This window comes from Zingiber officinale, chromosome 3A (assembly GCF_018446385.1).
Source record: "Zingiber officinale cultivar Zhangliang chromosome 3A, Zo_v1.1, whole genome shotgun sequence".
Classification (NCBI taxonomy): Eukaryota; Viridiplantae; Streptophyta; class Magnoliopsida; order Zingiberales; family Zingiberaceae; genus Zingiber; species Zingiber officinale.
In genome coordinates, this window is record NC_055990.1 from 147,489,875 (window position 1) to 147,500,961 (window position 11,087).

Genomic DNA, 11,087 nt, shown 5'->3' on the forward strand with positions numbered 1-11,087 from the left:
ACCCGAGGTGAGTTGACCTGACTCGGAAAAGTCCAAGCAGGGAGCTTGGCACGGGAAAAGTCCAAGCAGGGAGTTTGGCATGGTGAAAAGTCCAAGCAGGGAGTTTGGCATGGTGAAAAGTCCAAGCAGGGAGCTTGGCACGAGAAAAGTCCAAGTATGGAGACTTGGCACGGAGAAGTCCAAGTATGGAAGCTTGGCACATGGGAAGTCGGAGAGGGCTCGGTAGCTCGTTCTCGGGTGGTCCGAGAGGGCTCGGGAGCTCGTTCTCGGACCGGATGGAAGTCGGAGAGGGCTCGGTGGCTCGTTCTGAGGTCGAGAGGGCTCGTGAGCTCGTTCTCTGGACCGGATGTGGAAAGTCCGGTGAGTGAAGGCAGGTGATGGATAAGTCCAGTGAGTGAAGCCAGGCGGTGGGAAAGTCCGTGAGTGAAGCCAGGCGGTTGTGAAAACCCTAGTGAGTGAAGCTAGGTGAAAGTCCCAGTGAGTGAAGCCGAGCGGTAGGAAAGTCCTAGTGAGTGAAGCCAGGCGGTGGGAAAGTCTGGTGAGTGAAGCCAGGCAGTTGGAAAGTCAAGCCAGGCAGATTGGAAATCTGGTGAGTGAAGCGGTGAAAATCCTAGTGAGTGAAGCTAGGTGAAAGTCCCGGTGAGTGAAGCCGGGCAGGAAAATCCAGATGGATCAAGGGTGATCGGACATCCGGTGTTGAGAAGGTCAAGTAGATCAAGGGAGTGATCGGATACTTGACACGAAGAGAAAAGTCCAAGTGGGTCAAAGGGATTGATCGGACACTTGGTGGGGAGTCGTAGCAGGTCAAGGGAGTGACCGGATGCTAAGCATGATGTACCAAGAGGTAAAGATTGACCGAATATTGGTTTGAACTTGGTTTGGGCAAAAACCAAGACCTGGATCGATCGGTGACCGATCCATCAGACACTGATCGGCCTCGGACCGATCTCTCGACCCTTGTGTGTAATCTGATCGGTGCGGGGACCGATCGAGAAGCTGATCGGTCCCGGGACGATCGGTACCTGAGAGTTGGGCAACTCTGCGTGAAAGCATTCTGATCGGTGCGGGACCGATCAGCATAGAGCCTGATCGGTCTCCATGACCGATCCAACCCTCGACCGGTCGGTGGAGCATCGGTCGGGACTAGCCGTTGTGACTCAGCGGCAGGTTATTCGAACCCGTGTTACGGCCTTTTGCTTGCGAGGTTCGCAGTTGGCTCAGGATATCAGAGGTTATAAAAGGAGATCGAGGGCTGCTACTTCTTACTTCTTCTTCCTCCTCTGAACTGAGCTGCTGTTCTTCTGAAAGATGTGCTCTTGAGCTTTGCTGAGCTCCGAAGCTTCGGGTGAGCTTCTTTGACTGAGTTGCTTGTTGGCATTCGTCCGTGAAGTTGGTGCTTCATCCGGGACTTTAGTCGACGAGAAGGCAAGCGAGTATTTGTACATTCATTGTGTATTTTATTCTTGCTCTTCTTTGTATTTCCATATTGCTGTTGCAAGCTATTGTGGCGAGGTTTCTCCACCTAGAAGGAGTGATTATTAGCCGGGTTTCCGGGGTCTCATCCACCGACGGATTGATAGGCTTCGTCCACTTTACGGACACGCCGAGGAGTAGGAGTATATCTCCGAACCTCGTTACATCGCTGCGTGTTGAGGTTTGATCTTCTTGTCTTTGTTTCTTTGTTTTATTTTCCGCTGCGCTAACGTCAACTTGTAGAAAGAAACGAAAATTTGGGGTCAGCTATTCACACCCCCCCCCTCTCTAGCTGCGACTGTCGATCCTAACAAGTGGTCTCAGAGCAAGGTTGCTCTTCGACGGATTAACACCCAAGGGAGCACAAGCTAGAGAATGGAGTTATTTGGAGAAGACGTCACAATTCCACCTTTCTACGATCGCGACGACTTCGCGTTTTGGAAGGTAAGAATGAAGTACTTTCTTATGACTAACCTAGAAAATTGGAGGTGTGTGCAATTAGGTTTTACTCCTCCATTGGATAAAGAAGGAGAACTTTTGGAGAAGAAGAAGTGGACGAAGGAGCAAATCCACCAATCAACCATCAATGATGAGGTAACGAAAATCATTGAATTTTCTTTACCTAATGATGTTTTGTGTAGGATAGGTGGATATAACGATGCCAAGGAGTTGTGGAATAACTTGGCAAAGTTCCATGAGGAGAACTCCACTTCAAGTCATGAAGAGGAGTCAAGTGAGCCAAGTAGCTCACATCATGGAGGCATGGATTTAGAGGTTGAGGGCTACTCAACATCTAAGGAAGAAGAGGAGGAGAGTTTCTCTTCAAGATCGGAGCAAGAAGAAGAAGCTTCTATATCCGTAAGGGATGAAGAAGAGAGCTCACATCCATCCTCAACCCTAGGTAACTCAAGCCATTTAATTTCAAATAAATTACACATAATGTGCTTTGAGTGTAGGGAATTTGGGCATTACAAGAGTAAGTGTCCAAAGAGGGTTAGGAAGACTCCACCGGCGCCAAAGGTCAAGGAAGCCGGAGTCTCGACACGCAAAGGCAAGGAGCACGTGGTGTGCTTCCAATGCAAGCGAAAGGGACACTATAGGAGTCAATGTCCGAGGGGGAGGCAACCTCACAAGGACAAGAGACCGAGCACGTCAATAGGGGGAGCTAAGGCAAACCCTAAGGTAACATTTAAGTCTCATTCTTGCAATAAGACACATGCTAGTAGTTTTGTTACAATTGTTAATAATGATAAGCATGTTAACTTTAGGAACCAATACATGAGCTTAGGAGCCAAACATGTTAACCTAGATAAGGATAATACTAGAAATGTCAACCCTAGAATTAACCCATCTAAGGCTAAGGAAAATCTAGGTAGAAATCCAAAATCATCTAGACATATGCCTAGGAATACCTCAAAGAAAAATGATAAATTAAAGCTTGAGGTATTAGAGAAAGAAAATCAAGTCTTGAGGTCAAGACTTGACTCTCTAGAAAAGGCTCTTGAGGATTTGACTCTAGAGTCTAGGGGTCAAAAACCCAAGTCCAAGGACAAGAAAGGTTTGGGTCACAAACCTAAGTCCCAAGTGGTCAAGCCCACTTACCATGATGTTCCATTCGATTATGGAACAAAACCTAGGACTAGGAAGACCATCACCAAGGTCACAAGGGGAGTCACCTCTAGAGTTGATCTTGATGAGTCCCAAATGACCAAGGCTTCAAAGCCTAGGAGGGTCATTAGGAGGGTTGCTAGGGAAGTCATCCCTAGTGAATATTTAGTGAACCCAATGAGCTCAAATAGGTATTGGGTTCCTAGGAGCGTGATTTCATCACGCTAGGTGAGTTAGGGTGTGTCAACCTTACTTGAATAGGTAGTTAACCTAATCATGGCAAAAGGTGGCACTTTAGGATTTTTCAAGGTATAATCAAGCCTTGAAAATGAAATTAAGAATTATTCCTAAGGTGATTAGAATGTGCCAATCAAATTTGAGGAGTTTTCTAGAGTCAATCTAATTGGCACATAGTGATCTAAAAATCTTTGGTATAAGATGCTAGGTCTATTACACTTAGGAATATAGAATCTATGGTAAAATGATCAAAATTATCAAAAATAGCAACTAAGGCTAGAATTAGGTATTTTCTATACCTTTATGTGCTATTTTCCATATATTGTTTGCCATATGCCATGTCATGATATCATATTTATTTTATGATCATTTAAAATGTCATGATAATGCTTAGGTTAGTTAAATGTCATGCTTTATTTAAGTTTCATACTTTATGCCATGACATCATGACATTGGCACATGTTTCCATTTATGATACAATTATATGCCATGTCATCATCTTGTGCATTAATGATCAATGAAATTGATTTAAGGACTAAAACACAATTTGATATGGAGATCAAATTGTTATTTAGAAAAATGCATGAGAACTTAGATTAAGCTAACCTAAACTCATATCTCACATCAAAATTGACTTGGATGTGTTTGATACACCTTAGATGTGTGTGAGATATTAGGATTGTGAGTTAGGATCAAGGTGCATAGTTCTTGTACCTAGATGAGCCTAATTCTAATTGGGGATCATAGGGAAAGCTTGTGTACAAGTCATGTACATTTAGCCCTAAGATTGTGGTCCCAAATTAAAGGGTTCAAAATCATTTTAAAATTAATTTGAAAAACCTTGATGAAGCTTTTCTAGTGATAGCTCTCATCATTGAGCAAAGTGATACAAAGATGAGTTAACTTTGAGCTATTTCAAAGATTTTTGAACTTTGTATCAAAATTGAAAAATGGAAGATATTTTCATAGAAAACTATTTTTCCTTGATAGTATATGTTATAAGGAATGTATCCTCAAAGTTTATAATTTCTGGAATTTTCAAGAATTTTGTAGGGGTTTCTGAATATCGGAAGGAAATTCAGAAACTGATATTAGAGGTTGTGGACCGATCAGAAGGGAGTCTGATCGATCCAGGCAGTTGTGGATTGGTCACTGTGACCGATCCAGGGAAGACCTGTGTTGGAATGTATACTGAAAGCCTAAGCTTTGTAAACATTTATTATGAATAAAGAATCACATTTGGTCTAATTGTCTACATTTGTTTGTAGTTGTTCATTTAATTTATATTGTAGATAACATAGTATGTGGTGTCACATACAGAAGATGATGTTATCAGTACCTTATAAATTATAAACAGTAGCTCACGACCAAAATGGAAAAGGAACAAACCATTAGAAGGTCGTAGTGTAATTAGATGATAGTTTATCTTGACTATATAATTACACTAGTACACTCAGAGTGTATTGAGTAGGACCATTTGAGGTCGTTTCTTTTATACTGACTTTATAAAGGAACAAAGACCTCAGTTATTATGGAAGTGTGTGCTCTTAATCCTAATATAATAACAAGCACATATATTTGATATTTATTTCTTTAATTTATCAATGGGTGAGATTTAGTTCGTTGAATCAATAAACCCGATAAGTTGGGAAATGGTATTACTTATAGTGTGTGTTGTTGATTATAGAAGGAAACTGTGTCCTAGAGATACTAGGTTGATAATGTCCTCAAGAGGAGCTCATAAAGATTGTCATGTTAAACCCTGCAGGTGGACTTAGTCCGACATGACAATAAGGTTGAGTGGTACTACTCTTGGACTTAGATATTAATTAAATGAGTTGTCAGTAACTCACTTAATTAGTGGACATTCGATATCTTAAACACAGGGAGACTAACACACTCATAATAAGAAGGAGCCCAAAAATGTAATTTGGGATTGGTGCGGTAGTTCAATGATAGTTCTCTAGTGGAATGAATTATCATTGATAAAATTAAGTTGTGTGTTCGGAGTGAACACGGGATGCTTAATTTTATCGGAAGACCAAAACCAATTCCTTCTCTCGGTCCCTATCGTAGCCTCTTATTTATAGAGTTCTATACCCACCTATACCCACCTTCTATACCCACCAATAAGGGGCCGGCCAAGCTAGCTTGGGAACCAAGCTAGGGTCGGCCTAGGTATAAAATTGGGTGGCCGGCCCTAGCTTGAACCCAAGCTAGTAGGGCCGGCCAAATAAAATTAAAAAGAAATTTAATTTTAATTTTTATTATTATGTGGAAGATATATTTTAAAGAGAATTAAAATTAAAATATCTCTCTTGTAAAAGATCTACAAAAGATTAAAGAAAGAGATTAGATCTCTTTCCTTATTTGTAGATTGGAGAGATGTTTTATTTTTTCTTTAAAAATTATTCACATGTTGATAAAATTAAAATTATAGATATTTCCTTTTATCAACCATGAAGAGATTTTAAAGAGAAATTTTATTTTTTAAAATTTCCGGAAACAAATTAGGAAGTTTTAATTGTTGATTAAAACTTGTCCTCTTTGTTTTGATGTGGCCGGCCATCTCAAGTTAATTGGAAAATTTTGTTTTATTTTTCTCAATTAATTCATGTCAAGAAAAATTAAGGAAATTTTATTGTAATTAAATTTCCTAATTTGCCTAGGCCAAGGAAAAGAAGGGGTAGGGGTGCCTTCATGAGACACAACCTCTATTGTTTTCTCTCCCTTTTTCCTTGGTGTTGTGGCCGGCCATTACCCTCTCCCTCTCTTCCTCTTGTGGTGGCCGAATACTCCATCTCTCTTGGAGTTCTTGTGGTGGCCGGATACTACTTGGAGAAGAAGAAGAAGAAGGAGAGAAAGCTAGCATCTCTTGGAGCTTGGTTAGTATTTTGATTTTCTTCTTTGGTGAAGTTCTTCCTTTGTGGCCGAACCTTGCTTGGAGGAGAAGAAGGTGGTTGGTGGTTTCTCATCTCGGTAGATCGTTGCCCACACAACGTCCAAGGTTAGAAGAGGAATACGGTAGAAGATCAAGAGGTTTTTCTACAAGGTATAACTAGTAATTTCTATTTCCGCATCATGCTAGTTATTTATGGAAATAATACCAAATACAAGAGGCTTACGTTCTAGAATTTCGAATATGTTTTTTCGAAGTTGTGTTCTTTTGTTTTTTCTTTTCCTTGTGATTTGATTGTTCTCTTTGGTTAACCTAAAGTTATTTTAGGAAATTAAATATTAGCTTTCTATTAAAGGTTTTGTCTAGTCGGTGGTGGTTGCTCCCATATCCAAGAAGGTCATGTGCCTCGCCACGTCAGTACTGGGAACCTTTTATGGAAATTAATATTTAATGAAATTAATAACTTAAGGAGACTTGGGTCGAACGTGTTAAGTTCGCAGAGATCCAAGTCAAAACCTAAAGAACAAATAGATTAAGTTTTGGATCAAACGTGTTAAGTTCCGCAGTGATCCAAAATTTAATTTAAAAGAACACATGGTAGCTAGGAAAAGGTTCGAGACCTTTGTACAAAATTTTTATGCAGGTGAAACCTATAGGTTTTCCGAGTAGCAACCAACAATTGGTATCGAGCTAGGGTTTTGCCTGTGTATTTGGTATTTAGTTTAATTATGCACATGTCATACATAATTTAGGCAGGATAATAGTAGGATGTGCTAACTTTGTGGATGCAGGATCCAACTATTATGGCTTTTAGTTATTATGTGTGTGATTGGACCCTTGGACATGTCAAGGGCATTTAATGTGTGTGCATGATTGTATTAAAATACAGCAGGAGCTGTATTTAGTTTTTATTAGGATTTTATTTTTTGATCTAGATACATGTACATTCCTTTTATGGAATATAGGATCAAAAATGTAAAATTCTATTTATGTCGCGGATCGAATCTTGCAAAGCGTGGAACCTTCTAAGGACCAGAGGCGCAGCGGAACTAGGAGCAAGATGGATGCGACAGCTAGACCCGGTGGCGGTGGCCAAATATGGCAGCAGCTTGGGATGACAACACACGGAGGACAATTAGAGATAAAAGCCATAATAGTTGAAAATTAAATTTTCTATTTATTGCTTTTATATTGTGCTGTGTGTGCATGTTAGTTTACAAGTTTAAGTAGGCTAGCATAGTTAAAATTCCTCATTTATAAATAACTAAGTGGGAGAGGGATTTTTAAATAAATCCCATGGTCTCCATTACTGGTTTGTAAGTGATGCAAACAAGCTTGCGCGTTGGCTCTGAGTGCCTTCCTCCATAACGGATGAGCTTGTTTGTGGATCACTAGAACAGACTTCTATTTTTGGATGACTATAGGAAGTTAATTAAGAGTGTGTGATCTTCCCCAACGGAAGGGGTATAATCTTATTAATGGACTTAGTGTCAAGTAATGGTATAAACTTAGACACATCTAATAGTATCCTTCCAACGGAGTCACTGCTATTATTTGTGTGACCAAATGATACCAACTATTATTTTTATTTGTCAAAAAGTTAGGTTGACAAGATAATAAAATTAATGGGTTAAAACCCTCCTTTTACAAATGTTGAATTTGTATACGTCCACACTAACGTGGCATACAAAATTCACGGTGTTATGAGGTGTTGGTTAATTTAAAATAGTATTGTTTGAGGAATCAATATTATTCTAAATTTAGAGTTCTGACCAAAAGTTATTTGTGATTCTTAGGATGTCTTTCAACCCACTGTCCATCATACTTCAACAGAATAGACTTACTGGACCAAACTACATAGATTGGAAAAGAAACCTGGACATTGTTCTTACTGCTGAAAGCTATAAATATGTACTGACTGAGCAGTGCCCTGATGCACCTACTGGTGAATCTACCCAAGAGGAGATTGAATATCATAGGAAATGGGTAAAAGCAGATGAGATGGTGCGGTGTTACATTTTGGCTTCAATGTCAAATGTATTGCAACATCGACATCAAGATTTACCAACGACTATGATATTATGAACAATCTCAAGGAACTCTTTGGTCATCGGGATAGGGCTTCTAGGCAAGAAGCCATGAGAAAGATAATGTGACCACCATGCAAGAGGGTACTCTTGTAAGGATCATATCCTAAAGATGATGGCTTATCCGAACGAGATACTGATCCTTGGAGGAGAAATTGATGGGGAAACCCAGATCGATATGATCCTCCAACGCTACCTAGAAGTTTTGAGCAGTTTCACGAACTATAATATGAATAAGAGGGTTTATTCATTAGCGGAACTACTGACAGAACTTCAAGCAGCTGAAGGATTATTTCGTCACAATGCTCAAATTCACTATGTTTGAAAATGGTTCTACTTCTAAACCGAAAGGAAAGAAGAAGAAGAAACAAGTGGATCAAAGAAAGTGAATAAATCTCAGTGTACGGGATTTAAAGTTGGAATGAAGACGAAGGGCAAGTGCTTCATCATTAAGCTGGAAGGCGAATTGTCCTCGTAGGAACCAAAACAAAGGTATATCTCATACTCTAGTTGTTGAAACATGTTTAGCGGTGTTATCTACCAGGTGTGTAGATACGGAGCCATTGATCATGTCTGCAATTCCTTGCAGGGGTTCCAGGAAACCCGACGACTATCTGAAGGAGAAATTACCGTCTACATGGGCAATGCTACTAAGGTGGCATTGTTGCAGTGGGAGACGTCTACTTATCTTTTAGTAGAAATAGAATTTGGTTTTAAGAAATTGTCTTTATGTACCCAGTTTTAGAAAGAATTTAATTTCAGTTTCTAAACTGCTTTTAGATGGATATTCAGTTTCCTTTAGTAACGATGTAGTTATTAAAAGAAATAAAGTGATTATCTGTTCTCGTGCATTAGTTGGCAATTTGTATACTTTAAATCCAATTTCTTCCACAAAGCAAAACATGGAAATTTATAACTCATCTTCTAATTCTAATAAGAGAAAAGAACCTTGAAATGAACCAAGCATATCTTTGGCATCTAAGACTTGGTCATATTAATTTAAGTAGGATTCAGAGGCTTATAGCCGATGGACTTTTGAGTTCATTAGAGTTGGAAAATTTTCCAACTTGTGAATTTTGCTTAGAAGGTAAAATGACCAAGAGGTCGTTCAAGGCCAAGGGGTATAGAGCCAAAGAAGTGTTAGAGTTGGTTCACTCTGATTTGTGTGGTCCTATGTCTGTCCAGGCAAGAGGAGGTTTTGAATATTTTGTCTCTTTCATAGACGATTATTCAAGATATGGATACATTTACCTAATGCGCCACAAGTCCGAGTGCTTTGACAAGTTCAAAGAATACAAGGCTGATGTGGAGAAACGATTAGGTAAAAGTATCAAGACACTACGATCTGATCGTGGTGGCGAATACCTCTTAGGAGAGTTTAGGAATTACTTATCAGAGGCTGGGATTCAATCCCAATTGTCTGCACCTGGAACACCCCAACAGAATGGTGTAGCAGAACGAAGGAATAGGACTCTTATGGAAATGGTTAGATCGATGATCAGTTATTCAGAATTACCAAATTCGTTTTGGGGATATGCTCTGGAAACAACAGTATACGTTCTTAACTTAGTACCTTCTAAATCAGTTTCTTCTACTCCCATAGAATTGTGGAATGGGCGAAAACCCAGTCTAAGACATATTCGGATTTGGGGTAGTCCAGCACATGTGCTGAAACCAGATACTGATAAGTTAGAATCTCGTACAGAAGTTCGCGTGTTTGTAGGATATCCCAAAGGAACGAAAGGTGGTTTATTTTATAGTCCTAAAGACCAGAAGGTCATTGTTAGCACCAATGCCCAGTTTTTAGAAGAAGACTATATAATGGATCACAAGCCCAGTAGTAAAGTTGTTTTAGAAGAACTTAGAGAGGACATGTCTACTTCAGTACCAACGATACAAGATGAAGTACCACAAGAGACCGCAACACGTGTCACACATGATACACAACCACGATTGCCTCGTCGTAGTGGGAGGGTTGTGAGGCACTGAAAGATTCATGTTTTGAGAGAGTCTTGGACTTGATCCGGGTAAACATGAACCTGATCCCGGTCATATAATGAAGCACTCCAAGATATAGATGCGATCTTGGCAAAAGGCAATGAATTTCGAAATAGAGTCCATGTACTCTAATAAGGTTTGGGAGCTTGTAGAACCACACGATGGTGTAAAAGCCGTTGGATGCAAGTGGATCTACAAAAGGAAAAGAGGACTGACGGAAGGTAGAAACCTTCAAAGCTAGGCTTGTTGCAAAAGGGTACACTCAAAAGAGGGAATCGATTATGAGGAGACCTTTTCACGGTAGCCATGCTTAAGTCTATCCGGATACGCTTATCCATTGCTGCTCATATGGATTATGAGATTTGGCAAATGGATGTCAAGACAGCTTTCCTGAATGGAAGTCTTTAAGATAACAGCCATATGAAGCAACCGAAGGGTTCATTGAAACAGGCCAAGAGCATATAGTGTGCACGCTCAATCGGTCCATTTATGGACTGAAGCAAGCTTCAAGGTTTTGGAACATCCGGTTTAATGAAGTAATCCAGTCATATGGATTTATTCAAAGTCCGGATGAGTCTTGTGTATATAAGAAGTGTAACGGAAATGTGGTGGTATTTCTTGTACTATACGTAGATGATATTTTGTTAATTGGCAACAATGTCAAGGTATTATCGGGGCGTAAGGGTATGGTTGTCCAAACAATTTGATATGAAGGACTTAGGAGAATGTGCACACATTCTTGGGATCAAAGTTATAAGGGATCGTAAGAAAAGAATGTTGTGTCT